Genomic DNA, 6,414 nt, shown 5'->3' on the forward strand with positions numbered 1-6,414 from the left:
AATTCAAAATAAAAGTAGCAGCTAATATTTGTTATAGCAGTCCTTCCTGAAGTTGTTCTCAAAGCAAATCTCTGGAAACAGCATCAGTATGAGTCAAGATCAGGCAAGGAGCTGGAACAGCAGGTCAATTCATGATAGTGAACTTATCAGAGCTGCCCTCTTGGTATGTCATTCTGTAATATATAACCCGACAGACAATATTTAGTTCTAAAAAGATATTTGCATGGAATGTGCAAGGTGCACAGATCAGTTAAGGATGAATTTTTGCTTCCTGTTTGAGCAGGTAAAAGACAACTGTCTTTTTTATGAGCTGGCTTGATCAATAGCCAAATGGTAATATATCTTCAGTCATGCCATATCAAAAGAGGATTTTTTTATGGTTTCCTGGACCAAAGAGTTCCTCAGAGCAGTCATATCCCTTTAAGGAGGCAGTATGGCCCAATGACTGCAGTGGATCAAATAGTGCCCCGCCCCCAGTTCATGCTCATGTGGATTCCTTTGCAAGCAGTGCCTTTGCAGATGTAGGGACTTGAGATGAGGTTGTGCAGTGCTGCTGGGACAGGTCCCAACCCCATGACTGGAGTCCTCATTAAGGCCATTTGAAGACTCAGACGTGTCCATAGGATGTTTGAGCAGAGAGACTGGAGTGAGACATCTACACGTCAGAGTATGGGAAGGCTGGACAGAAACCACAAGGAGATGCTGGAGGCAAGGGGAGGCTGCTCTGCAATGCTCCAAGGGAACAAGACCCTCCTCACATTTCAGCTCCAGACTCCTTCAGAACTGTGAGATGCACTCTGGTGACCCAGCTGGTGACACATCACATGGCAGGTTCAGGAGCCCGTGCAGGATTCTAGGGACATGGATGGTTGGCCATGGATGCATAGCCTTATTTCCATTCCCATGGAACTGAGTGGCCTTTGGGGATGCTCACCGATCCCTTCAAGTCTTGTTTTCATCTCTGATACAGAAGTATTTTCTTACATGGCTGTGTGAGCAGAGTGTTAAGAATTCCAAAATACGGGGCTGGAGAGATAGCTCAATGGTTAAGAGAACTGACAGCTCTTCCAAAGTTCCTGAGTTCAGTTCCCAGCAACCACCTGGTGGCTCACAATAATCTGTAATGGGGTCTGATGCCCTCTTCTCTGTGTCTGAAGACAGCAACAGTGTACTCACATACACAAAATAAATAAATCTTTTAAAAAAAGAAAATAATTTCAAAATAGGGGCTGGAGAGATGGCTCAGAGGTTAAGAGCACTGACTGCTCTTCCAGAGGTCCTGAGTTCAATTCCCAGCAACCACATGGGGACTCACAACCATCTATAAGGCAATCTGATCCCTCTTCTTGTGTGTCTGAAGATAGCTACAGTGTACTCACATAAAATAAATAAATAAATATTATTTTAAAAAACAATGTCAAAATAATGATAATGGATCCCATAAGCAAGTGTTAGGGACCTTCTGGGGGAGGAACCCATCCCAGCATCTGGACACATATGCCAACAGTGCTGAGGCTGAGATGTGCCGCTCCCTGAGTTGTCTCTTTTCTAGTTTTGGCTTTGTGCATGTCCAGCTGGTAATCAGTGCCGCAAATTTTTATCTGATGAGAGTCACGTTTAATTAAGTCTTGGATTTTTATCATATTTTCAACCCATGATCATATAATGTTATTGTTAAAGGAATTTTTGAAGATGTGATTAAAAATAATAATGACTTGACGTTGATCAAAAGAGAGGCCATGTGATTGGGCTCAATCTCACTACATTCCTCTAAAAGCAGAGTGTTCTTTATGGCTGGAGACAGATGGAGAGAGGTCAGAGAAATTTGAAACTTGGGACTGATTTAGAGTGCCCTTGCTGACTTTGAAGATGATGAGCTGCAAAGAAGGCCTTGAGAGAAGGCTTTTCATGCTGAGTGTGAGCTCTGATCAACAGTCAACAAGGCTTCTGCCCTATAGCTGCATGAAAAAGTTCACTCACTGTCTACAACCAGAAACAATTTAGAAGTGGCTTTCTCCCCAGCCCTCCCACACTGGCACTGGGTTTCAGATCTTAAGTCGAGAACCCACTCATCTGTATGGACTTCTGACCCACAGAACCATAAGATGATACAGGGTGCTCTTTTAAACCCTTTTTCTTCTAGTAATTCTTTGGCTAAAATTAGCAAACTAATATAGCCCATTGAAGTGTCAGCTATGAACTCCTTAAGTGTTTCATAACTAGGATCTCTGGAAGTGGATGATTCCAAACATGAAAATAAATGAGTGTATGTGAGGTATCTATATAGTGGTAGAGGAAAATGACTTGGCTTAGGGGATAAGGTTAGCACGCCTTTCTGACAGTTTCAGGAGAGATGTGATGCCTCCTATACATACAAAAAAAAGGCAAGGGACTTTTTAAAAAAAATGTTATGATCACTGTTGAGGTTTTAAAACATCATCTTTACCCCTTCTTCTTGCTTTATGTTTTAAGTTTTAGGAATTCTCCATGCTCAATTTGAAACATGTGCAAAAATTCACAAGCTGTAAAGGGTTTTGTTAAGAGGCATACACAATTCTCATATACAAATGGGACTGCATATGAGAAAAATGCAGAAAGATGTCAATAAAAAATTGTACTGAGCTACCTAATGACCCTCTAAGTGACAAAACACTACACTAGAAGCTGAGTAAACTTAATCTGAAATTCATATTTTAATAGAGGCATCTGAACAAGTTGACAACTAATAGGGAAATAAAACATGCATTGTGGGCTGAAGTTACCTTGGCCAATAACCATTCTGCTAAAATTCAAGAACATTTAGAAAACAGCTGTGATAGTATAGGATGGTATATTCATTCACAATGTAAGTGAGTCTGTCTTCAGGCAAGAACAACAATACTTTGTGGTCTGAGGCAATACTACAAGGGGAAAGAGAAGAAGGTAGAGAGAAGAGAAGAGATCATGGGGTAGGAATCTTGAAAACATGGCCATGAGGGCTGGCCAGGTGGAGTAAGAGCAGCCTAGATGAATATGACAAATCATATTGTGGGATTATTGGCAGGGAGGTCAACATAACAGCAGGGAGGGTAGATAGCTGCCCAGCTCTAGTGCTCACTGAGCCTTTTTATTAATATGAAATTTTTAGGTCTCTCATCTAGGAATTGAATGATCAAAGAAGCTGTAGAAACCTTCAGCTGAGGAGCTCCGGGGACTACAGTCACAGAGAACCACTTGAGTAGTGGCTCTGAGGCTCCCGACACCTCATAAACTGCCACATAGCAGTCTGAGGATTAGAGGGGGAAATCAGTGCTGCTGGTCAACCTAATACACATCCTCACCCATGGGATTTGCTGTTCCCAAAGTTCTGTTGGCCGCCACCATGGCCCCACATACCCAAACCCACTGGCAGGTTCCTTGAGTCAGCCCTCACTTACCATCCTACTCACAATCCACAGTTCTGTGTTAGGAGGTTTGGCCGCAGCTCTGGCTTACGCCACTACACAGGGTAAAGTTAGCATGCAGGCAAGGACTCCTGTGAAGCTCATAGCTGGTGGTGGCATCCTGAAGCTCCAGATGTGGGCATGCTCCCCATCCTGAAAGGCTCCAGGACAAATGGGAGTGCTCCTCTTTGTAAATCTGTGGGATGAGAGCAGAACTTTACAGGGGTGAGCAATGGGGAAATCATGTGGCCTCACACCTGTACCTGAACCCCAAGCCACCCCACCTGCTGTGGTCCCTCGCTCCCATGCTACTACAGAGCTCCCAGCACTCAAGTGGATTCTCCCTAAGTTTTATTTTGGCTTTGTCCCCAAACTCTGATAAAAGTAAGGCAAATTTCATTATGTTTTAGGTCCATTTTATACTTAAACACTCTCAGTAGATTTTCTAGGATGCTTTTCAGTGCTTAAGCAGGCCTTGAGAGACTACCAGAAGAATGTGTCATTGTATTCTTTTCCCAGCCCACAGGAGTAGCCTTCCTGCCAAGAATAAACAAGTCCTAACTCTGCAGACTCCTACACAACTAGGTAGGAATCTATTACTGAACTGTGCTTTCAGCTTCACTAAAATTATGTCAAAGAACAGGAACAAGTGTAGAGCGAGGGGGGGGGGGAAGACACCTGTTCTCTCAGAAGCCAGGATCCCAAGCAAGCTGCCTCAGGCAAAGCTAGGGAAGATGGAGCAGGCTGCAGTCTATGGGCACCAGCGTTCCATTCCTGTGCACAGCCAGTCAACGGTTCCTCACACATAAACACAAACACACACACCCCCCCAGAGAAAAAAGAAAAAATATCATGTTAACAAGGAATGAACATTAATCTCAATATGAGCAGAAGAGTCCAGAGTAGCTACAACTGAGCTGGGACCTCCAGAGATGACACAGACCAAGGGCAAATCTGAGGAGAGAGAGGCCCTAAGAGCTACCTGGCTAAGGTCACATTGACATTGGCAACCCCACTGCCAGGCTGGAAAGCAGCAGGGCACAAAGACTGGGAAGGGCCGGTCCTTACAGGCTTCAGCGTGTGCACCAGGCTCTCCTTCCTGCCCTTCCTGACTGAGGTAGGAAAGTTCCCAGGCCTCCCAGGGTTGTTCTTAGCTCCCTTTCACTTTTTGGCTGAGGTCAAAGTCCCTGGACCCTGTGATCTGCACCCAAGGCAAAGTTGTCGCAGGGCGATCCTTCAGGAACTGAGGTAGCTGAAGTCAATAATAGGTCTCAAGCCCCTGTTCTGAGTCCACTTGGTTTCTCAGTCATTATCCTGCGAGTCAGGGGAAGATCAGAGAATGGTCTAAGGTGGTGCTAAGCCTCCAGAGCCACTCTAGCTCTGAACTCTCTGAGAACTCTCTGAAGTTACTCCCTCCACCCCTGGACCCCAATTCTTGGTTTCACAGGCCTCAAGAGAGCTTTCAGCCCAGGAGTGGGGATCGGCCAGGCACAGGCGGAGAGGAGGCCCTCTTCTTTGCTGCTTAGCCCTAAGCAGGCTAAACTACTAGTTAGACAAAAGGGGCATCTTAATGGTTTGGGGGTGATAGAGATCGGCCCAGAGCCACGAGGGTATAAAAAACAATCAATTCTGAGACTGCATACCTCAAATCCAATGCAATCTATTCTTTTGGGGGGAGGGGTTTAGAAAATTTTAGATTACTTTAATCCCTGCCAGGACTAAATTCAAGTCATCAGACTTGGTGACAAATGCCTAATTTACCAGCTGAACCATCTTGTCAGCTCCTCCAACAGTTTTGAAATTTAACAATAATACAGAAATGATTAAAAAATTCAATTTTCCCTCCTAGCCCCTGCTCCCACAAAGATGACTTTGAAGCTAATCATTTATTAATAGATTCCTAGGCTGTAAGCTTTAGTTCATTTCCTTACTAACTCATAACTTATGTAACCCAATGAAACTATTCTCTCTACCACACAGTTACTTACCGGTCCTCAGCTTTGAGTGTCCAAGCCTGGTGCTAACCTTCTTTATTCTATCCTGAGTTCAGCCACCTGCTGGTTTATGTACATCTCCTCAACCTCTGCTCAGATCTCATGCTTTGGGCCTCCACAGTGTTCCCTGGTGAATCTCCCTTTATCCTGAATTCATCTACCTGCTGGTTAGTTACCACTCCTTTTGTCCCTGACTGCTTCTTCCTTACTGTCTTCCTTCAGCATCTTTCCCAGTGTGTCTCTCGAATCTCTCTTTATTCTCTCACTGTTTCCCAGAATCCTCTCTTCTCCTGCCTGTGCCCCACCTCCAATTTCCTACCTCAGCTCATTGGCCATAGGTTTTTTTATTGTCAGGTGATGCTTGCCACACCAACTCCAGTGTCGTCTGTGTGACTTGCCAGTATGTCATTAAGGCAGATGGGAGAAAAATGCCCCTCAGGGCTAGGCTCCCTGGAGGTCCCTGGCAGTGTGCCTACCTCTGCCCTTAGAAAGGACCTCGATGTTCTCTAAGGATATTGTGCTTCCTGGGTTATGGGTTCTGCACTGTGTCTTTCTTCTTCATCTTCTTAATTCTTTATACAGCACGATCCCAGCCTATAAGCTGGTTAATTGATAAAGGAGAACTTGGTATTCCAGTGGAAAGAAAAAGAGGATGTGGTGATTATGCCTACTGCTTCCAGTCCTAAACTCAATGAACTCATGTTGAAGCTTAGTGAAAGAAAGTCTTGAAATGGTTTTCAACAGGGTCCGTCTTTACTAGCCTTAGCAAAGGTAATGATGAATAGTTTGTAGCAGGAAGAAAAAAATATGAAAAAGTATAGGACTACTGATGAGCTATTGCTTTATACAGGTACTTATGATAAAAAGGTAAGAGATGGATAAAAACATTGAAGGTTAGAAGGTCTTATAATTTTCTTGAGATTATAGACATAGATTAGCTTGAGCCAGACCACATTGGTGTTTGCTATTCAAGGCAATATAGAGGGCTCTTGTAATGT

This window comes from Apodemus sylvaticus, chromosome 1 (assembly GCF_947179515.1).
Source record: "Apodemus sylvaticus chromosome 1, mApoSyl1.1, whole genome shotgun sequence".
Taxonomy (NCBI): domain Eukaryota; kingdom Metazoa; phylum Chordata; class Mammalia; order Rodentia; family Muridae; genus Apodemus; species Apodemus sylvaticus.